This window comes from Caretta caretta, chromosome 2 (genome assembly GCF_965140235.1).
Source record: "Caretta caretta isolate rCarCar2 chromosome 2, rCarCar1.hap1, whole genome shotgun sequence".
Classification (NCBI taxonomy): domain Eukaryota; kingdom Metazoa; phylum Chordata; order Testudines; family Cheloniidae; genus Caretta; species Caretta caretta.
In genome coordinates, this window is record NC_134207.1 from 234110916 (window position 1) to 234135717 (window position 24802).

Sequence of the window (24802 nt, forward strand, 5' to 3'; positions counted from 1 at the left end):
GAGAGAAGCGACGGGAGCTGCTTCAAGTGGGGGGAGGGGGGGGGGGGAAGAAATGGATGTCCTGGCCCATGTCTTTGCAGAGCTCATCTCTTCTTCTTCCCCCCTGCCCCTGTGGCTGGAAGCAGCTTGTCCCTTCTTGCCCGCACAGTGTTGAAAGGCAACTAACACCTCCAGGCTGCTGCTGGCCACTGACATAACCCAGATGCCTCCTGTCTCCCCTTCACCCCCACCCCGGCTACAGTGTGGGCAGAAAGGAGTTAAGCCCTAAAGACACACTGTGCACCAGGGCCTAGGGAACCTGACTCTGGGGGCTTCAGATAACTGGCCAGAGAGGTGGCTCAGGAGGGGAGGGTGCCTTGGGGATGGAGCAGCCCCAAGCTCCCTGGGGGCAGGACCTAGGGTAGGGAGGTGCGGGGTGAAGAGGATGCTAAGCCCCTGACCAGGGGGCTGCTGTGGAGCCTCAGGTTCGGGGCATGAACAGGCTGGAAATCACTTCCCCTCATCCCCACTCCAGAGCTTAGCTGAGGGGCAGAGGGGCTTCCCTGTGCCAGCGTTGTGCAGGGCTTTGGCACACACAGGTCCCAGTACCTCATGGTTTTCCCGGGGCACCTGCCCAGCCAGAGACGGGAGGGGAGGGGAGGGAGGGAAGAAAGGAGCCTGCCGGCTAGGTAGCTGGTGAGCTGAGTGCTCTAACCAGGGATTGGTTATCCACACAGTGCTGGAAGCAGGACGAGCCCCACCAGTGGGGATATGGAGAAGCAGCAGGGATGGAGGGCGGAGGGGGGGGAGGAAAGCAGGGAGAGGACAGTGAGAGGGGGAGCATGTGAAGGGCTAATGGGTGGACAACAGAGGTGACATGTAACTGGCCACTGCCTGGCGCCTGCCCGCACTCACCAGCCACTGCAGCGCTCAGCCAGTGCTGGCCAGAAACAGTACCCCAAATTCGAGCCGGCAAGGTCGATTTAAGCGCTAATCCACTTGTCAGGGGTGGAGTAAGGAAATCGATTTTAAGAGCCCTTTAAGTCGAAATAAAGGGCTTCATTGTGTGGACGGGTGCAGGTTTACATCGATTTAACGCTTCTAAATTCGACCTAAAGTCCTAGTGTAGACCAGGGCCTAGTTTCCAGACTTGCCAAGAAGGCTCTGGAACAATGACACACATCAGCTGAACAAATAGGACTTATTAGACCCATTTATAATGAAACTTCCTCTCGGTTTCACTCTTCAAATAATGAATTTCCACAAGCACACTCTCTCTTCAGGCGTAATCGTCCTTTAACACTATGGAAGTCAATGAGCTGCTTGAATAAGGATTATTCAGTTGCAGATCAGGCCTGTTTTGTCTCTTCCTGTGTGTCTGTATTTTGTGCCTTTCAAAGAGAGATTTATCAAGGACAATAGGTCAAACTGTTGGACCCACCTTTCCCACCTTAAAAATGCTGCTACTAAGTATTTTTCATCTTAAAAGACAAGGTGGGTGAGGAACTATCTTATTGGACGAATTTCTGTTGGTGAGAGAGACAAGCACTCGAGCTTACACAGAGCTGCTCTTCATGGCTGTATTTTTCATCTTCAAAGTTCTGTTCAAACAGTAATCCTCATAGCACACCAAATGGCAGGTAACTATTTCTGTCCCATTCTTCGGAAGAGAAAACTGAGATAGAGTAAATGATTTGCACAAAGCCACAGGGGAAAATTGGTGTTAATGTCTGTGTCAGAATTTAGGGATTCCTGCTGTTCAGTCCTATATTTAGACCAGGACACACTACTTTTCTGGAGTCTCTTCTCTGCGTCTCTCCCACCTTCTAGCCCAAACTCAATGAGCCCCAGTGTTTAAAATATGTTTAAATATAGGGTGATCAAATGTCCAATTTTTAAAGGGACAGTCCCATATTTAAGCCCTCTTGCAGGTGTCCTGACTTTTTCTTAAAAACTGGCAAATTGTCCTGTATTTTCTCTCTCTCTCCTCCCAGTATTGGTGGGTCCTGCTGCTGGCTGGATCCCTGCTTACCAGCTGCCCTCCCACCAGCGGGGGGGTCCAGTGGCCGACAATGCAGCATGCAGGGCCGGCCGCTCCCCCTGCTGGTCCGTCAGCTCAGCCCCTGCTGTGTGCTGGCTCTCGGCCAGCAGGGCCCTGTTATCCTCAGGAGAGTGAGATATAATTCATGGTCACCTGGTTGAAATAGAGTGCTTTTCTTCAGGGGACACTCAGAGGAGCCCATTCCTGCTGGGCTGTTTGCCTGTGGCTAAACAGAAATGTTCCCCGCTGTTAGCCACAGGGAGGGGGGAAGGTTGAGGGGGTAGTCACGCGGTGGGAGGAGGCAAAATGCGACCTTGTAACGAAAGCACATGTGCTATGTATGTAATGTTCAGCAAGGTTTACCCTGAAAGAGTGTAGCCACTGTTTTATAAAATGTGTCTTTTTAAATACCGCTGTCCCTTTTTTTTTCTCCACCAGCTGCATGTGTTTCAATGATCACAGGATCTTCTCCTTCCCAGAGGCTAGTGAAGCTTAGAAAGAAAAAAAAACGCACTCGCAATGAAATGTTCTCCGAGCTCATGCTGTCCTCCCACACTGACAGAGCACAGACGAATGCGTGGAGGCAAATAATGTCAGAGTGCAGGAAAGCACAAAATGACCGGGAGGAGAGGTGGCGGGCTGAAGAGAGTAAGTGGCGGGCTGAAGACAGGGCTCAAGCTCAAATGTGGCAGCAGCGTGATGAGAGGAGGCAGGATTCAATGCTGAGGCTGCTGCAAGACCAAACCAGTATGCTCCAGTGTATGGTTGAGCTGCAGCAAAGGCAGCTGGAGCACAGACTGCCACTGCTGCCCCTCTGTAACCAACCGCCCTCCTCCCCAAGTTCCATAGCCTCCACACCCAGACGCCCAAGAACGCGGTGGGGGGGCCTCCGGCCAACCAGCCACTCCACCACAGAGGATGGCCCAAAAAAAAAGAAGGCTGTCATTCAATAAATTGTAAAGTTGTAAACTTTTAAAGTGCTGTGCTTAAAGTGCTGTGTGGCATTTTCCTTCCCTCCTCCACCACCCCTCCTGGGCTACCTTGGTAGTCATCCCCCTATTTGTGTGATGAATGAATAAAGAATGCATGAATGTGAAGCAACAATGACTTTATTGCCTCTGCAAGCGGTGATTGAAGGGAGGAGGGGCGGGTGGTTAGCTTACAGGGAAGTAGAGTGAACCAAGGGGCAGGGGGTTTCATCAAGGAGAAACAAACAGAACTTTCACACCGTAGCCTGGCCAGTCATGAAACTGGTTTTCAAAGCTTCTCTGATGCGTACCGCGCCCTCCTGTGCTCTTCTAACCGCCCTGGTGTCTGGCTGCGCGTAACCAGCAGCCAGGCGATTTGCCTCAACCTCCCACCCCGCCATAAACGTCTCCCCCTTACTCTCACAGATATTGTGGAGCACACAGCAAGCAGTAATAACAGTGGGAATATTGGTTTCGCTGAGGTCTAAGCGAGTCAGTAAACTGCGCCAGCGCGCCTTTAAACGTCCAAATGCACATTCTACCACCATTCTGCACTTGCTCAGCCTGTAGTTGAACAGCTCCTGACTACTGTCCAGGCTGCCTGTGTACGGCTTCATGAGCCATGGCATTAAGGGGTAGGCTGGGTCCCCAAGGATACATATAGGCATTTCAACATCCCCAACAGTTATTTTCTGGTCTGGGAATAAAGTCCCTTCCTGCAGCTTTTGAAACAGACCAGAGTTCCTGAAGATGCGAGCATCATGCACCTTTCCCGGCCATCCCACGTTGATGTTGGTGAAACGTCCCTTGTGATCCACCAGAGCTTGCAGCACTATCGAAAAGTACCCCTTGCGGTTTATGTACTCGGCGGCTTGGTGCTCCGGTGCCAAGATAGGGATATGGGTTCCGTCTATAGCCCCACCACAGTTAGGGAATCCCATTGCAGCAAAGCCATCCTCTATGACCTGCACATTTCCCAGGGTCACTACGCTTGATATCAGCAGATCTTTGATTGCGTGGGCTACTTGCATCACAGCAGCCCCCACAGTAGATTTGCCCACTCCAAATTGATTCCCAACTGACCGGTAGCTGTCTGGCGTTGCAAGCTTCCACAGGGCTATCGCCACTCGCTTCTCAACTGTGAGGGCTGCTCTCATCTTGGTATTCATGCGCCTCAGGGCAGGGGAAAGCAAGTCACAAAGTTCCATGAAAGTGCCCTTACGCATGCGAAAGTTTCGCAGCCACTGGGAATCGTCCCAGACCTGCAACACTATGCGGTCCCACCAGTCTGTGCTTGTTTCCCGAGCCCAGAATCGGCGTTCCACAGCATGAACCTGCCCCATTAGCACCATGATGCATGCATTGGCAGGGCCCATGCTTTCAGAGAAATCTGTATCCATGTCCTGATCACTCACGTGACCGCGCTGACGTCGCCTCCTCGCCCGGTATCGCTTTGCCAGGTTCTGGTGCTGCATATACTGCTGGATAATGCGTGTGGTGTTTAATGTGCTCCTAATTGCCAAAGTGAGCTGAGCGGCCTCCATGCTTGCCTTGGTATGGCGTCCGCACAGAAAAAAGGCGCGGAACGATTGTCTGCCGTTGCTCTGACGGAGGGAGGGGCGACTGACGACACGGCTTACAGGGTTGGCTTCAGGGAGCTGAAATCAACAAAGGGGGTGGCTGTACATGAAGGAGTATTTCAGGCAGGACTTCACGGAGGGTTCCAATAAGAAATGGTGCACCTAAGTTATCGTTCTTATTGGAACAAGGAGGTTAGCCTGGCCTCTGATTGATACATGGCTAGATTTACCTCGCTGCACCTTCTCTGTGAGTGACTGCAGTGTGACCTAGAGGAATGAGTCCCCTAGACAGGGGAGGAGGCAAATGAGTACAAAACAAATCTGGTCTATTTCTTGTTCTGAGCCACTCCATCTATCTTTTACATCTTTGGCTGGCAGCAGACGGTGCAGAAGGACTGCATGCCATCCACATCTCATGGCTGCTCGGCAGAAGATGGTACAGTACGACTGCTAGCCATCTTCATCTCTTGCCTGCCTGGCAGAAGATGGTACAATACGACTGCTAGCAATCCTCATCTCTTGCCTGCCTGGCAGAAGATGGTACAGTACGACTGCTAGCACTCCGTATCGCCTGCCCGCTCACCATAAGACGGTTCAATAGGACTGACTGCAGGACTAAAGAGAATGACCTGGTCAAGTCACTCCAAATTTAGTCCCTGCGCCCATGTCTGCCCAGGCGCTCCCAGCCGACGTGGCCAGGAGCACCTCGGACACGACGAGGACGACTACCAGTCATATTGCACCGTCTGCTGCCAGAAGGCAATGGGTTGCTGCTACTGTGCAGCAAAGCCGTACCGCATCTGCCAGCACCCAGGAGACATAGGGTGACGGTTACCTGAGCGGGCTCCATGCTTGCCGTGGTATGGCGTCTGCACAGGTAACTCAGGAAAAAAGGCGCGAAATGATTGTCTGCCCTTGCTTTCACGGAGGGAGGGAGGGAACGGGGGCCTGACGATATGTACCCAGAACCACCCGCGACAATGTTTTAGCCCCATCAGGCATTGGGATCTCAACCCAGAATTCCAATGGGCAGCGGAGACTGCGGGAACTGTGGGATAGCTACCCACAGTGCAACGCTCCGGAAGTCGACTCTAGCCTCGGTACTGTGGAAGCGCTCCGCCGAGTTAATGCACTTAATGCACTTAGAGCATTTTCTGTGGGGACACACACACTCGAATATATAAAACCGATTTCTAAAAAACCGACTTCTATAAATTCGACCTTATTCCGTAGTGTAGACATACCCTAGGAAGGTCTGACCAAATAGTAAAAAGAAAAGGAGTACTTGTGGCACCTTAGAGACTAACCAATTTATTTGAGCATAAGCTTTCGTGAGCTACAGCTCACTTCATCGGATGCATACTGTGGAAAATACAGAAGATATTTTTATACACACAGACTATGAAAAAATGGGTGTTTATCACTACAAAAGGTTCTCTCTTCACCCCACCCCACTCTCCTGCTGGTAATAGCTTATCTAAAGTGATCACTCTCCTTACAATGTGTATGATAATCAAGGTGGGCCATTTCCAGCACAAATCCAGGTTTCTGTATTTTCCACAGTATGCATCCGATGAAGTGAGCTGTAGCTCACGAAAGCTTATGCTCAAATAAATTGGCTAGTCTCTAAGGTGCCACAAGTACTCCTTTTCTTTTTGTGAATACAGACTAACACAGCTGTTACTCTGAAACCTGACCAAATAGTAGTTACACTTGGGTGACAACATTTTCACATGTTAATTATTGCTAATATTCTACTAGTATCTTGTACAGTTAGTAAATTCTAGTCCTGTTTTGCTGTGGTTATCAGCTTGTCTTAAAACATAATGGATCTTGCTGGGACAAGGCAGGCCGCTGAGTAGTCTCATTCCCAAATATGGTACAAGCCACAGTATTGCTACTGGGACAGTGTATGTCTCCTATTAAAATACAAAGTGAAAGTGAGGTAATTATTTTGAAACCTTTGCAGTCTCAGTTCAAGGGCTTGGAAAAGGTGGAAGAGGTCAGCAGATAATCAATTTTTGTGGAAAACATTTGTCTGTCGCAGACCAACACAGTCATTTTGTAAATATCATTTGACAGTTTAAGATGCACTCAAAAGCATTTTTGCAAGAAAAGGTTCTGTTACTCAGTAGGAAAACCATGAGCTACAAAAATATAAAATAAAGTGTATTATGCTGAAATATGAGACATTCACAATTGCTAGGAGTCAAATATGCTGATCTTTGACGGTCCCGTCCCCCCGCAAAGCACAAAGTAAAAATAACTATTCACACTTTTGTCAGAAACTACAGAATACAGTAGGAGTTAAAATTCCATAAGAGACAGTTCTGCTGAATAAATAATTCCCTAAATCAGCCTCTAAATTAACACCTACTATTTGACTCTGAGGAAAATATAATGTATTTAATTTTAACTGATATTTTGGGATCTATTTTCATTTAAATGTACGGAGAAAAAACCTTACTTACCTAACAATTTAATATGCTTTGAAGTTTTACCTGTCTGCTAATGCCACCAGTAACCATAGTTTTAGCCTTATTTTCAGGGCATACCTGTCAGTGGACTGGATTACTCAGCTTCAGCAAAAGCCACCAATGCTAGAAAAGTTGATCTGGTGAAGCCAAGGATTTCTGAAACTATATGAATATAGAAAGGCATACATTTCACAGAATGCTAGGTCCTCGACATCTTAAACCTTGTTTTATATTGCATCAAATATTTTTACATATTTAGGTATTCTGACTGAAGCATCAATAGAAGGTGACTTATTTTTGAAGGAAAATAATGTGCTACTTTTTAATTCTTGGGATTGGACCCTGAACTACTGTACAAAACAATCAAATAAAACACCTAATAAAAGATCTATTCATTCATGCTAAGAAACAGATGTTCTCATTAAAGAATTTTTAGTTGTCGTTTTCAGCAGTATGAACGTAATGAAGCATCTCAGAGGTGAAAGAAGTTCATAGTTCATGGATCCATTATGGAAAACAGGATACGGTGACATAAATGGGAGAGAAGGAAAGTGTTCAGAAGAGAATTAGTTGTAACAAATACTGGTTCCTTGTTGTCTTATATACATCCAACTTATCATTTACAGATTTGTCCCAATCTATTTATTGAAGAGACTGCTTTTTACATCATGTGGTCAGATGTATACATATTAAGACATGGAGCTAAAGAGACTATTTGGGTATTTATCAAAACTTGCTAATATAACCATCTTTAAATTAAGACTATCCAGACCCAAAAACATCCAACTGAACATTTTATAATTTGGCAATCGTTACTTTTTCATGTAATTTTAAGCTGACGTTCTCTTTCAAGAAAGTTTACAGAGCAAACTATATCAAAATCAAGTCACACCAAACCCTAATGTTAAGAAATGAAATCCAAAAAACCTTTAAGGAATCAAAACACAGGATATTTCCATATTCTAGAAAATCCAGTGCATCTGCTGTACGTAGACAAGTGTAATGCCACATTTTTGCTAATGTAGTTAGTTTTAAAAAAAACCTTCTGTGCATCAGCATGTACCTTTCATTTTAGTGCAAAAATTTACACCTTGTATGTGCCAAATACTCTTAGCTTTTACACAAGTCTACAAAATAGAAACTGAGAAACCCAGATTAAATGTCACCATGCTCTGATACTCTAGAAAAGCTAGAACAGAAACGACATGCATAAATTATACTAATGTCAATGAGGGAATCTGTTCAATAACAAGGATAAATACGTCTGTTAGTCTATAAGGTGCCACCGGACTTTTTGCCGCTTTTCCAATGAATGAAGATTGCACCTCAAGTTTCTCTCATACCTGAATATGCAAAGGTGTTTACAAAGTGCCAAGTGGCTTTTGAAAGCCAAACAATGTCCTTCACAAACAATCTCAGTCTGAAAGAGAAATCGTAAATAGCCAAATCATTGTGGTTTTGGATGAATGGCAATACACACAACAAACATGAGCTCATCTGTTTTTCTAATTTAGCATTTAGAAAGAAAACAGAACATGGAATATAGTTCAAACAACTTAGCATCATTTTCAAGTTATACTCCAATGAACACCCCACAAAACTGATAAAACAGTATTTTACTTTTGGAGCAGAAATAGCTGAACACACAAATTTTCCTTACTGTGGTTTGCATAACAACAAGAAGTTGCATCACTACTATATCTTTCACAACAGCTGATATCTTCATCCTCCATTTGAAACACTTTGCATTATTATTTACACTTGTCAGAAGTGATTATCGATAGCAAATCCAACTTCATTTTTTAAATTACTTTAAAGAAACAAGCTCCTATAGGTTAAAAGGATGTGCTCTAGTTTACCAGTTTTGCCTTGAAAACTTCACAAGAGAACATCTAAAAAGGAGAGGATGTAAAAGGCACCATGATGATAATGCAAATATTCACCTTTGCAAAAAGGAAAAGGCACCCAGTTTAAGAAATACTATATTGCACCAGGTCAGACAGTAGTGAGAACCTCTAAAAAGGTCTCAATTCTTCTCTCAAAATACAGAAATATCTTGCTACTTTCCTAGATATTCTACTGTAGATTCTACAAAAAAAAAAAATCAGTCCAACAGACACATGAACACAATACCAAGGTACAATCACACAAAAAGAGCCGGTGATATGCCAACTACATTCTATAGAGCACTCAGGGGCTGCTCAAGCTTATGCACTGAACCTGTTCTGAGTGCACGTCAGCTTTGATCTGTACCTTGATAGCTCATTCTTCATTCATTCTAAGCAGACTGTCATATAGTGCTTCTCTACCTTTTTTTTTTTTTTTGAATGGTGACAACTGCCAACCAGAAACTTAAGATTAAACAACCCATACAGTCAAAGAATTCAAGATCTGAACTGATAATACATTAGATTCACTACACTGCCAGTTCACATCCATAAAGCTTTTTTTTAAAAAAAAACATTTCCCCTAAATCACTGTTATCTGGCTATTCTGATCACTAGTGCTCATCTAATAATGTTTATTGCACACAGACTTAACTGGCAGGTTTGTAACCCCAATTCTGCCATACAATGTATTTATACAATATATCCTGGGTCTCTAAATACTTGAAATGTAATGATAAGCTCAAAAGGTGTGTAAGCATATTGAATAAAAAACAAACATTAACAAGTCAGCAAAACAAGCTCTGCCTAGAGAAGTAATAAAATAAGTGTTCTGAAAACAATATTTGAAAGCTACTTTACACAGAACAAAAGGATTCTGTTTGTAGCACATTCCACTCTACATTTTTTCTTCACTTCCCATTTTTATTGAAAATGTCTCAAGGCCAGGGATCCACTAAACATACTTGTTAGAGGATTTATCTTTCAACTCATGGGAAAAGTCAATGTATATTATACAGTCTGATTTCCAAAACCTATGTGACCATAGCTAAACAGGCAGCTAGCTGTGACGACTGCTCATAGCATAAAATTCATTCATGTCACTGTTACTACTTTCACCTTCTCCTTCACTTACCATGTGTTTATTTTGTCCACATGTTGTGTTTTGTCGCAAGAGACTGAACTCTTTGGGGCAGGAAATGTCTGAGTGCTTAACATTTTTCACAATGGGACCTTCATTGAGGCCTCTATGTGTAAAAACCACAAATAATGAAAAGTACTATAGGAATTATGTACGCAGCGTTGTTGTAGCTGTGTTGTTCCCAGTACATTCGAGAGAGAATGTGGGTGAGGTAAGGTAATATCTTTTATTGGACCAGCTGTAAAAGATATTACCTCACCCACCTTGTCTCAATAGGAACTATGTACAGTTAACAATGTCATATAATGAGTGTTCAATGTTACTATGCATGCAAGTTATACTGATTATACACTTAAAAAAAATAAACTAAGGAAGTATACACAGTGCAAGTCTGATGGCAAGCAATATCCCCCTTAAACAAATTTTCTATTGGTTGGGGGCAGAAGGACCTCAATAGTGAAGAGTTCATTTTCATCAGCATTTTAAAAAGTATAAAGGGAGTATTAAGGGATGGAGAAGGATACTGTGGCTCCCAGTGTAATAATGATAATTCTGTTGCATCAAGTACCCTCTTTTCCCTCCAAGGTGCACTGGGCGTCTGCTCACACTATTAACATATATTAATAAAGGAGTCATAAAACAATATAAATCCCCACCCAAAATACAATTAGATATAAAATTACAATGAAAAATAATTTTGGGTGGGAGGCAGTTAGCAAAAGAATACCACGATCAACTGAGGACACTTGAAGAATAGGGAGTAAAATCCTGGCTCCACTGAAAGCAAAACTCCCACTGAATTTAATAAAAAGGAGTACTTGTGGCACCTTAGAGACTAACAAATTTATTTGAGCATAAGCTTTCGTGAGCTACAGCTCACTTCATCAGATGCATTCAGTGGAAAATACAGTGGGGAGATTTATATACATAGAGAACATGAAACAATGGGTGTTACCATACACACTGTAAGGAGAGTGATCACTTAAGGTGAGCTGTTACCAGCAGGGGGGCGGGAGGGGGAAAACCTTTTGTAGTGATAGAGCACCTCGGACACGACAAGGACGACTACCAGTCGTATTGCACCGTCTGCTGCCAGAAGGCAATGGGTTGCTGCTACTGTGCAGCAAAGCCGTACCGCGTCTGCCAGCACCCAGGAGACATAGGGTGACGGTTACCTGAGCGGGCTCCATGCTTGCCGTGGTATGGCGTCTGCACAGGTAACTCAGGAAAAAAGGCGCGAAATGATTGTCTGCCCTTGCTTTCACGGAGGGAGGGAGGGAACGGGGGCCTGACGATACGTACCCAGAACCACCTGCGACAATGTTTTAGCCCCATCAGAGTGCTCCATTGTGATTGCTCTGGACAGCACTCTCAGATGCCCGATTGTTTGCCGTTGCTCTGACGCCGGGAGGGGCGACTGAGGACACGGCTTACAGGGTTGGCTTCAGGGAGCTAAAATCAACAAAGGGGGTGGCTTTACATCAAGGAGTATTTCAGGCAGGACTTCACGGAGGGTTCCAATAAGAAATGGTGCACCTAAGTTATTGTCCTTATTGGAACAAGGAGGTTAGCCTGGCCTCTGATTGATACATGGCTAGATTTACCTCGCTGCACCTTCTCTGTGAGTGACTGCAGTGTGATCTAGAGGAATGAGTCCCCTAGACAGGGGAGGGGGGGAAGCAAATGAGTACAAAACAAATCTGGTCTATTTCTTGTTTTGATCCACTCCATCTATCTTTTACATCTTTGGCTGGCAGCAGACGGTGCAGAAGGACTGCATGCCATCCACATCTCATGGCTGCTCGGCAGAAGATGGTACAGTACGACTGCTAGCAATCCGTATCGCCTGCCCGCTCACCATAAGACGGTTCAATAGGACTGACTGCAGGACTAAAGAGAATGACCTGGTCAAGTCACTCCAAATTTAGTCCCTGCGCCCATGTCTGCCCAGGCGCTCCCAGCCGACGTGGTCAGGAGCACCTCGGACACGACGAGGACGACTACCAGTCGTATTGCACCGTCTGCTGCCAGAAGGCAATGGGTTGCTGCTACTGTGCAGCAAAGCCGTACCGCGTCTGCCAGCACCCAGGAGACATAGGGTGACGGTTACCTGAGCGGGCTCCATGCTTGCCGTGGTATGGCGTCTGCACAGGTAACTCAGGAAAAAAGGCGCGAAATGATTGTCTGCCCTTGCTTTCACGGAGGGAGGGAGGGAACGGGGGCCTGACGATATGTACCCAGAACCACCCGCGACAATGTTTTAGCCCCATCAGGCATTGGGATCTCAACCCAGAATTCCAATGGGCAGCGGAGACTGCGGGAACTATGGGATAGCTACCCACAGTGCAACGCTCCGGAAGTCGACTCTAGCCTCGGTACCGTGGAAGCGCTCCGCCGAATTAATGCACTTAATGCACTTAGAGCATTTTCTGTGGGGACACACACACTCAAATATATAAAACCGATTTCTAAAAAACCGACTTCTATAAATTCGACCTTATTCCGTAGTGTAGACATACCCTTAATATCTGAATCTAAGTCACAGACTAAAGAAGTCTGATGGTTTTATCTGTAGTGGAAGTTTGTATAGCCAGTACATTGTATAGATTCAACATAACATTTCAAAGAAGCTCCTTTCAGAACAACTTTTCTAAGCAATCAGGAAGCAAGAACCATGAAATTTTGCAACAGGTGTCAGAAATTTCTGCCAAACATGATTTTATTGTTTCATACAAATTTCAAGCTGTACCACAGTGAGAGGAAAACATTTGCATCAACTCAGCCATCTTAAAAAGAGATAATTAGTTTGTCAAGGTTCCTCCCCCACTCTGAACTCTAGGGTACAGATGTGGGGACCTGCATGAAAAACCTCCTAAGCTTATCTTTACCAGCTTAGGTCAAAACTTCCCCAAGGTACAAAATATTACACCCGTTATCCTTGGAATGGCCGCTACCACCACCAAACTAATACTGGTTACTGGGGAAGAGCTGTTTGGACGCGTCTTTCCCCCCAAAATACTTCCCAAAACCTTGCACCCCACTTCCTGGACAAGGTTTGGTAAAAAGCCTCACCAATTTGCCTAGGTGACTACAGACCCAGACCCTTGGATCTTAAGAACAATGAACAATCCTCCCAACACTTGCACCCCCCCCTCTCCTGGGAAATGTTGGATAAAAAGCCTCACCAATTTGCATAGGTGACCACAGACCCAAACCCTTGGATCTGAGAACAATGAAAAAGCATTCAGTTTTTTACAAGAAGACTTTTAATAAAAAATAGCAGTAAATAGAAATAAACAAATCCCCCCTGTAAAATCAGGATGGTAGATATCTTACAGGGTAATTAGATTCAAAAACATAGAGAACCCCTCTAGGCAAAACCTTAAGTTACAAAAAAGATATACAGACAGAAATAGTTATTCTATTCAGCACAATTCTTTTCTCAGCCATTTAAAGAAATCATAATCTAACACATACCTAGCTAGATTACTTACTAAAAGTTCTAAGCCTCCATTCCTGTTCTGTCCCTGGCCAAGACGACTACAGACAGACACAGACCCTTTGTTTCTCTCCCTCCTCCCAGCTTTTGAAAGTATCTTGTCTCCTCATTGGTCATTTTGGTCAGGTGCCAGCGAGGTTACCTTTAGCTTCTTAACCCTTTACAGGTGAGAGGAGCTTTCCCCTGGCCAGGAGGGATTTCAAAGGGGTTTACCCTTCCCTTTATATTTATGACATAGTTAAATACAATCTGTGTTAGCTATTGCACCTAATGGGAGCAGATAATTCAAAACTACTCTTGCTTCCTAATTAAAAGGAAATTCTAAATTTGTAGAAATTCTTATTTCTCTCACTCGAGAGTATTTAGAACGCAAATTACTATTTATTTGAGAAAATCAGGGCAAGTACATATTCTGGCACCAGTGTCATACACGAAAAACATTCATGTCTTGATTATCATTATAAACATTTTTCAGATACTAAGTATCCAGAAATAATACCCACTAAGTTAATTTTGCCATTCTGCTACAGGCTAAATATTTGATTCACTTTATGTTGTTTGATAGCTCCAGCAAGTTTTCATGATCCTGTGGAACAGCAGATGCTTTACAGAGTAATCGTGAAGCAGTGAGATGATCTCATGTGTAAAAGGGAAAAGATTAAAAAAAACCTAATGCCTGTAAGAGGGAATGAGCAAACCACTGATTCTAAGGCAATGCTACATTAGCACTTTTGTCAGTAAAACTTATGTTGATCGGGGTGTGAAAAAACACACCCCTAACCAACATAAGTTACACCAACAGAAGCACTGGTGTGGACAGTGCTATGTTGGCAGGAGATGCTCTCCCGTTGGCATAATTAAACCACTAAGCTCTGGAATGAACTCACACAGGAAAATGATAAGAGACATAGACACCATATCACCTCTGGGTGGACACCTCACAAAGCACTCTGCATTTGACCTATCAGTCCTCATCCTTAAAGGAAACCTGCACAACACTTTCAAAAGATGAGCCTGGGAGCTTAAATTCATAACTTTGCTAGACTCATAAAATCATGGTCTTAATAAAGACACTGGATGATAGCTTATTACAACAATCTAACCCACTAAGCCCACTTTTTGTCCAATAACTACAGGAGCGTTAATGGGCCACTTCACCTTGAATGTCCCTTAGAATATGTGCTAGCTACTTATGCTCGAAACTATCTGTTCAATCTTGTATTTAGCTGTGACATGCTTAGTACCTTTCCCAAACCAGAAGAAGAGCTTTGCATACCTTGAAACCTTGTCTCTCACCAACAGAAGTTGGTCCAATAAAAAATTATTATCTCACTCACCTTGTCTCAGGAAAAGGGAGAGACACATACACTTTTGTAAAATAAGATATAAATAAACATAGCCACAGAGTATCCTACAAGACCCCTGTCTTAAATACAAAGGGAAGGGTAAGCACCTTTAAATCCCTCCTGGCCAGAGGAAAAACCCTTTCACCTGTAAAGGGTTAAGAAGCTAAGATAACCTCGCTGGCACCTGACCAAAATGACCAATGAGGAGATAAGATACTTTCAAAGCTGGGGGGGGGACGACGGGGGACGGACGACAAAGGGTCCTCTCTGTCTATGTGATACTTTTGCTGGGACCAGAGCAGGAATGCAGGTCAGAACTCCTGTAAAGAGTTAGTAAGCAATCTAGTTAGATATGTGCTAGATTCTGTTTTGTTTAAATGGCTGATAAAATAAGTTGTGCTGAATGGGATGCATATTCCTGTTTGTGTGTCTTTTTGTAACTTAAGGTTTTGCTTAGAGGGATTCTCTCTTTATGTTTTGAATCTGATTACCTTGTAAGGTATTTACCATCCTGATTTTACAGAGGTGATTCTTTTACATTCATTAACATTCTCTTTTAAGAACCTGATTGCTTTTTCATTGGTCTTAAGATTCAAGGGTTTGGGTCTGTGTTCACCTATGCAAATTGGTGAGGATTTTTATCAAGCCTTCCCCAGGAATGGGGGTGTAGTGCTTGGGGGGATATTTGGGGGGGGGAGAGACATTTCCAAGTGGGCACTTCTCCTGTTCTTTGTGTAACACTTTGGTGGTGGCAGCATTTAACCTAAGCTGGTAAATATAAGCTTAGGGGGTCTTTCATGCAGGTCACCACATCTGTACCCTAGAGTTCAGAGTGGGGAAGGAACCTTGACAACCCCTTTCTCATGTGTTAACAGATTTCACAGGTCAGACTTTAATGTCAGAGGATTCCATGGCCTTTATGTAATTAGGCTGACATTCCCAATCATTTGCCTATTAAACGTACATATCATCTAACCCAGGGGCGGGCAAGCTTTTTGGCCCAAGGGTCACATCGGGGAATAGAAATTGTATGGTGGGCAATGAATGCTCACAAAATTGGGGTCGAGGTGTGGGGGGCTGAGAGCTCTGGTTGGGGGTGCGGGCTCTGGGGTGGGGCTGGGAATGAGGAGCTCACCATTTATGCACACCTCTTCATCCCCCCCACAAGGTCCCCATGAGAGCGGAGTGGGGGAAGTTTGGAGGAAGAGGATGAGCAGGAGTGGAGCCTCAGGGTGGAGCGTGGGCGGAACCTCAGTTGGGGTGCCCACTCTTTCAGTGGCAGCATGGTCCAAAGGCGGTGGGCCAGCTGTTTGGGGGGGCTTAGCCTCCCCTGGCCTCTTATACCCACCACCTATGAATGCACCTACTAAATTACATGCCATCAACCTGCCAGTAATGAAAACAATGCTGCAGGAGAGGTATGCTGGCACATCTTTACTGACATTGACAAACAGTTTAAGAATTTCCAGGGACAGACAAAGATGAGCTCATTGGTATCACCCTTCTGTTAAATCCGGTTTGTTTTTGTTTAGCATTTTCGCACATGCTCCATCTCATAACAACCAAAAATGCATTGGCTAGAAAATGAAAAGTCACAACCCTTTCCATCACGCAAAAATGGCCTAACAGCACGGTTTAACCTTGTGGGGAAAAAAATATACAGATGCTGTCATGGCTGCTTCCCCACTCTGTCAATTTGAGTGGAGAAGGTGGGGGCCTGTAAAGATTCTAAAAATTAATACCGGCCACCCCAGGCTTGTATTAAATTCCCAAGGTTACAGCTTTTCTCTGACCTTGGATGGGTAGATGCTGCCACCACCCAAGTGCAAAAACCCCTTTGAGAAACCAGAAAGGTGCACTTGGGAATTTCCTTTCTGTGGGGTACCCTCAAGTCCTTTCACCTCCCCCACTCTGGAGAAGAACTGAGAAAGAAAAAAAAAGGAAATCAGCTGTTGCCACCAGCTAATTAAACAACATATGCACAAACCTCTTCGGATATAAAAATCCAACCCTGTTAAAAAAGGTAAATTTTATTAAAAAAACAAAAAGAAAGAAAATACATTTGAAATTTAGGCTTTTTGATAGATTAAAAAAAATTCAAGGATTAAGCATCAGGATAGCTCTCTTGAGGTCCAGCTTCAAGGTTACAAGCAAAACAAAAGCACCTGGGGTTAGCACAGCCATAAAGAAATAAAAGAGATAGACCTAATCATATCTTCCTAGACATTTCCTGATCTACTTACATATCTGGGGTTTCAAATGAGTAGTTTCTAGGTATGATCAGATTATTTTTTATACCAGGCCCAAAGCTTTTTAGAGCATAGTTCCAGCCCTGTCTCTGCTCCCCGGGAGAACAGACAAAGGGGAAGCTTTTTCCCAATTTTAAAAAGTTCTAGCGTTCTCATTGGCTCTTTTGGTCAGGTGCCCACTCCCTTCCTTTTACCTATGGGCTTCTTAACCCTTTACTGGTAAAGCAAGTAGAGAACAGCTACGAACAGAGATTTTACAGCTAACTGGCTCTCCATAAAAAGGAGCTACCTCCTCCCCTTCATTTATCACAGAAGCAGAGACAACAACTATCTTCATTATATTACATGATGGATTGCATTTTGAGAGTATGTGAAGAACAAAGACAAAAGTAATTTCTCATCAATGTCTCTTTTATATTTAGCTGACTGTCCCTATCTGGAACCATGTCACCCTTGTTTGCATGACTATCTCAACTCAGATGAATCCAAAATACTAACATATGACTCATCCTGGAATAGATCTTGTAATTGTTTATAGCAGGTTTGTTTTCTTGATGTTATTTTATGAATCTCATCAACAACACTGATATTTGAATTTGCATTTTATGCATAAAAGTTGTTCATCTCGTTCAGTTTTGGACTTGATTATGAAACAACAACCTACATTGCAGGGGAAATTCAATTCGGATTTTCTTTTTTTCTCCCTTTCAAAATCACAGAGCATTCTTTATATCGTGTGTCCCTAGTATAATTATGCACTGCAACTTAACAGTTCAACTAATGAAATAAACCAATAAAAATGCTTGACATTATCTTCCTTTACCTCAACTCTCTACTGTGGAGACAGACAAAAGTACACACATTATCAAAGAATCACAAAGCCTTCATGTTAGAGCCACAAATTAAATTACTTTTATCCTTACTTTTCCTAACTCCCCCACATTTTGTCAATTAGTGTTTTTCATGTTATGTCTAAACTTAGACAAAGGTTTTCAAGGCAAAGGTTGAATCCTTTTGTTCTGTAAAATGCTGCATACCTTTACAGTGCAATATAAATGAACAACATTGGTTTTGGAGTGGGAGAAAGTGAATTTGTTTCAAAGGTAAGATTATTCTTTTCTTTGCAAGGAATTATTTTTACATGTATTCCTTTTCACTTCTTTCCCCATTGTAGAGAAGAGAGACTGAACAGAGAAATATGGGAACTAGCCTACCCCATCCCCCACTGAAGTTTCCCATTCTCTGATGGGCAATTGACCAGGTCCATCAAGACCATGTTTTCATTTTATTCAGTAATACGGTGTAATTTTTATTATTAATCTTTTGCACTAAAATAGCACCTATAGGCCCCAGCCAAATAAGAGGTCCCACTCTGACAGGCACTGTACAGACAAGAGTAAGAGTCTCTGCTGTAAGAAGCTTATAATTCACCCCCATGGCTCCCCGCAAATCATTTCCATACAGCCTCATATTGAGGACTATTCTACATCAGTCACTTGAGACCTGAACCTGCTAACCTCCTCCTCCAAGATGCTGAGCATCCTCAACTCCTCCTGATATCTATGCGAGTTGAGGGCACTCAGCACCTTGCAAGATCAGATACTTGAAGATAATTCCCTTGTGCTATGTTTAGCACATATGAAACCATAAACCATAGTATTCAGTGATTAAATAGTGTTTTGTCTAGTTTTGCAATGTGGAAATTAAATTTTATTGCAAGTCTCACTAATGTGACCATTTTACTTTTATCTAGATATTAAGGCCAGTTCTCCATTTGGAAGGCTTTGCCGGTATAGCTATACTGGTATACCACATGAGCAAAGCACTCCCAGTGGGGCCACTGTTAGGATGGCAAAACTACGCTTTAACTGGCATAGCTTATTCCAGCCCCCTTGGGCAAAACAAGCTATTCTGGCAAAAACGCATTTTTGCTTATATAACTGTGTCTACACTAGTGGCTTTTGCTGGTATAATTATGTTAGTTAGGGATCACAGCTCATCACATTTCTGACCAACATAACTATGACAGCAAAAGTTTGTACTGTAGAACTGTCTTAAGTCCCAATGTTTCAATAGTTGCCAGTGATTTTGGGTACCCAACTGATGACACATTGGAACTGATTTTCAGAGTTGCTGAATCTGCAGCTCCTGCTAGCTTTTGCTGTAGTTGTGGAAACTCAGCTCATCTGAGAACTAGGGCCAAGGTTTCTCAGATTGGGCACCCAAATATAGAGGTACCCAAAATCATTGGCCATTTTTGAAAATTCTGATCCAAATAAATCTCCTGTTAAAAAAGTATTAACTGCTGTTAAGATTATTTTCTAAGTAAACTGTCAATTGCAGTCAGGATAGAAATCCACAGCAGCTTTCTAAGGCAAAGACTTTTGTAAATAAGTCAACATTAAATGATGAATTCTAGTTGACTAGTTTTACCATGTAAGCCCATAATCCTGTTTTCCCATAAAGATATGGGTCACAGGACTGACAGCCTGAAAAAGACTATTAAAAGCTGGAGACAGAAAACAGGATGAACATTAACGTATGAATTTTGGGATATTTAGACAAACTACTTCTTTGGAAGAGAAATCTCACTAAAAGAAGACCCTGACAATTGTAAAAAGAAAAAGGAGTACTTGTGGCACCTTAGAGACTAACAAATTTATTTGAACATAAGTTTTCATGAGCTACAGCTCACTTCATCGGACGCATTCAGTGGAAAATACAGTGGGGAGATTTATATACACAGAGAACATGAAACAATGGGTGTTACCATACACTCTAACGAGAGTGATCTGGTAAGATGAGCTATTACCAGCAGGAGAGCGGGGGGGCGGGGGAGGGTGGGGGAGGAGAACCTTTTGTAGCGATAATCAAGGTGGGCCATTTCCAGCAGTTGACAAGAACGTGTGAGGAACAGTGGAGGGGGGGGGGGAGGGAAATAAAATTGGGGAAATAGTTTTACTTTGTGTAATGACCCATCCACTCCCAGTCTTTATTCAAGCCTAAGTTAATTGTATCCAGTTTGCAAATTAATTCCAATTCAGTCTCTCGGAGTCTGTTTTTGGAGTTTTTCTTGTTGAAGAATTGCCACTTTTAGGTCTGTAATCGAGTGACCAGAGAGATTGAAGTGTTCTCCGACTGGTTTTTGAATGTTATAATTCTTGACGTCTGATTTGTGTCCATTTATTCTTTTACATAGAGACTGTCCAGTTTGGCCAATGTACATGGCAGAGGGGCATTGCTGGCACATGATGACATATATCACATTGGTAGATGTGCAGGTGAACGAGCCTCTGATAGTGTGGCTGATGTAATTAGGCCCTATGAGGGTGTCCCCTGAACAGATATGTGGGCAGAGTTGGCAACGGGCTTTGTTGCAAGGATAGGTTCCTGGGTTACTGGTTCTGTTGTGTGGTGTGTGGTTTGTGGTTGCTGGTGAGTATTTGCTTCAGGTTGGGGGGCTGTCTGTAAGCAAGGACTGGCCTGTCTCCCAAGATCTGGGAGAGTGATGGGTCATCCTTCAGGATAGGTTGTAGATCCTTGATGATGCGCTGGAGAGGTTTTAGTTTGGGGCTGAAGGTGATGGCTAGTGGCGTTCTGTTATTTTCTTTGTTGGGCCTGTCCTGTAGTAGATCACTTCTGGGTACTCTTCTGGCTCTGTCAAGTGTGTTTGTTAAAATAAAAATACTGCTGCCCAGTTTCTTTTTCATCCCGTAATTTGCAAATTGTACTCAACTCTATAAATTAAGTCTGTGAGACTGCTTAAAAAAAAAACCAAAACCACCAACCAACCAAAAAAAAACACTTAAAACTATCACCACCACAATAATCCCTGTCTTCCATTCATGAGACTATCTCAGCAAGCTTAAGACTTTGAACTCTGATCTAACCAGTGCCCTGGAAGAAATGAAAAGTCCAAACTCAGCAGGCTTTAAAAAAAAAAATAAAAAAAAAAAATTACAAATTGTTATGTTTTAACTGAAAAGTATCAAAATTCTCCTCATATCCTGCAGCACATATTTCTAAAATTGCTGGTATTAAATGTTTCTCTCAGGTCACCTTCAAAAGGGGAGTATTTTAAACACATGAATTACTATCTGAATACAATAATTCCATAAAACTAGAGACTTAGAAACACAAATCCAATTTACCCTTAAAAGATTAGTTTTATGTTAACATTTAAAAAGTATATTGCAGATTTGGTGCAATGACAAGAGCAATAATATCCAGAACACACTAAATTTATTGCTTCAAGAGAGTAGATTTTTACATGTCTTTAATTCGTCTGAGGGAACCGATCTCTCATGCATAAAAAATGGTTACTCACCTTCTTTAACTGTTGTTCTTCGAGATGTGTTGCTCATATCGATTCCAATTAGGTGTGCAAGCCCGGGAAACCAGGGGAAGGGATCGGGGGTGACCCCCCACTCCCAATATCTACAACTACGTACACAAACTAAACAACTAAATTCAACTACAGGTAACAGCTACTAAGCACGCTGAGAGAAGCACTTGCTATGCAAGCAACCACATTTCCAATTACCTGTCACTGGTGGTAAGAAGGAATTGGGGAAGGGTCGGGTCAGCAGGGTCCTATATTCAGTGCCATAAAGGCGCCACTCCAAGGGGCTCCACAGCCAACCCAACGGGAGCTGTTAAAGGAAAATCTTTCCGACGACTGTGCACATAGTACACGCACACCTAATTGGAACGGATATGAGCGATCACTCAAAGATAAACTTACTGTCTCAGAGGAAATCAACACATCATATTATAATTTGGCTACAACGTGCTCTCCTCACTGTAAACATTAATGTATTGTACACATCATATCACTTTTGCAAAGAACTGCCAAATTATGCACAGAAAGTTGATTCGATATAGCTGAAAATTTTAGGCCTGATCTACACTAAGAAATTAGGTCGGTATAACTACATAGCTCAGGGGTGTGAAAAATACACACCCTGAGCGATGCAGTCAAACTTACCTAATTTCCGAGCGTAGACAGCGCTTGGTCGATGGGAGAGCTCTCAAGAAGCCCTCGGCGGCTTAGGTAATTTAAGTGTAAACAAGACCAAAGAGTTGTTCAATACTGTTTAAACGAAGTGGAAACTTGAATCCCATTAAATATATATACACGAACAAACATACATAAATATAAAAGTGTGTAGGGGATAGTGAGGGGTGGGGTTAGGTATCAGGGCTTGACAGATCCGCAAGCAGAGCAATTTCCAAGGCAAGTGCCCTCTCCTAGGCATCAATAAACCCACACATGAGTAATCTGAACTGGTGGTGGCGCTGGTGGGGGAGAGAGAGAAGCTTAACCTTAATTACATCCTGTGGAATTTAATTATTTAAATGTCTTTTTTTAAACATAGGTGTGTGCACACCTGTGATTTCAGTAAAAATAATTTTATATTTTAAAATGTTAAAAGTTGTATGATGACAGCAAAAAGTATACTAAAATGGTGCTAACCAATGAATTTAATAGCAAAAGGTTTTGAAAACGTACAAGTGTATTAAACATGTATACTAATTTTTAATCATAATTACTAGGGATGCCAATTAATCGCATCAGTTAACTGCGATTAACTCAAAAAAGTTAACTAGGATTAAAAAAATTTATCGCAATTAATCGCACTGTTGAACAATAGAATACCAATTGAAATTTATTAAGTATTTTTGGATGTTTTTCTACATTTTCAAATATATTGATTTCTATTACAACACAGAATACAAAGTGTACAGTGTTTATTTTATATTATTTTGATTACAAACATTTTCACTGTAAAAATGATAAACAAAAGAAACTATTTTTCAGTTCACCTCATACAAGTACTGTAGTGCAATCTCTTTATTGTGAAAGTGTAACTTACAAATGTAGATTTTTTTTATTACATAACTGCACTCAAAAACAAAACAATGTAAAACTTTAGAGCCTACAAGTCCACTCAGTCCTACTTCTTGTTCAGCCAATTGCTAAGACAAACAAGTTTGTTTACCTTTACGGGAGATACTACTGACTGCTTCTTATTTACAATGGCGCCTGAAAGTCAGAACAGGCATTCACATGGCACTTTTGTAGCCAGCATTGCAAGGTATTTAGGTGCCAGATATGGTAAACATTCATATGTCCCTTCATGCTTTGGCCACCATTCCAGAGGACATGTTTCCATGCTGATGATGCTTGTTAAAAAATAATGCATTAATTACGTTTGTGACTGAACTCCTTGGGGGAGAACTGTATGTCTCCTGTTCTGTTTTACCTGCATTCTGCCATATATTTCATGTTATAGCAGTCTCAGATGATGACCCAGCACACGTTCGTCTTAAGAACACTTTCACAGCAGATCTGACAAAACGCGAAGAATGTAAATCTGAAGTGCCTTCCAAAATCTGAGAGGGACGAGGTGTGGAGAATGCTTTCAGAAGTCTTAAAAGAGCAATACTCCGATGCAGAAACTACAGAACCCGAACCACCAAAAAAGAAAATCAACCTTCTGCTAGTGGCATCTGATTCAGATTATGAAAGTGAACATGCATCGGTCTGCACTGCTTTGGATTGTTATCAAGTAGAACATGTCATTATCATGGATGCATGTTTTCTGGAATGGTGGTTGAAGCATGAAGGGACATATGAATCTTTAGCGCATCTGGCACATAAATATCTTGCGATGTCAGCTACAACGGGGCCATGAGAACGCCTGTTCTCACATTTCAGAGTGGTAGCCGTGTTAGTCTGTATCAGCGCAAAAAAAAAAAGAATACTTGTGGCACCTTAGAGACAAATTTATTTGGGCATATGTTTTCGTGGGCTAAACCCCACCTCATCGGATGCATGCAGTGGAAAATACAGTAGGAAGATGAGATCAATCCATTAAGGTGAGCTATAATCAGCAGGAGGGGAGATGGGGGAAAAAAAAAAACCTTTTGTAGTTTCTCACATTGTAAACAAGATGTTGGCAGCATTATCTCCTGCAAATTGTAACCAAATTTGTTTGTCTGAGCAATTGGCTGAAGCAGGACTGAGTGGACTTCTGGGTTCTAAAATTTTACATTGTTTTATTTTTGAATGCAGTTATTTTTTGTACATAACTACATTGTAAGTTCAACTTTCATTATAAAGAGATTGCACTACAGTATTTGTTTTAGGTGAATATAATATTTCTTTTGTTTTTTACAGTGCAAATATTTGTAATAAATAATAAATATGAAGTGAGCACTGTACACTTTGTATTCTGTGTTGTAATTTAAATTAACATATTTGAAAATGTAGAAAACATCCAAAAACATTTAACGTGGTATTCTATTATTGTAAAAAGAAAAGGAGTACTTGTGGCACCTTAGAGACTTGAGCATGAGCTTTCGTGAGCTGTGCCACAAGTACTCCTTTTCTTTTTGCGAATACAGACTAACACGGCTGTTACTCTGAAACCTTCTATTATTGTGTAATCGCACAATTAATCAAGATTAAAAAAATTAATCCCTTGACAACCCTAATTACTGAATTACTCCTGGCAGAAAACTTTTCCCCTGGTCATTACATATGCATTTAATTGATTTATTTACCAGTTGTTTATATTGAAGTTATCTTGAGATATAAAATCTGCTTTAAAAGTAAAGGTATGAGGTTCTC

The 24802-nt window shown here is 42.4% G+C and overlaps 1 protein-coding gene across 4 annotated transcripts in view; it reads right to left on the minus strand.

Moving 5' to 3' along the window:
- The window catches only part of PIP4K2A (phosphatidylinositol-5-phosphate 4-kinase type 2 alpha), a 194785-nt gene that overhangs the window by 105337 nt on the left and 64646 nt on the right, over positions 1-24802 (minus strand). The gene's annotated exons all lie outside the window — the stretch shown is intronic.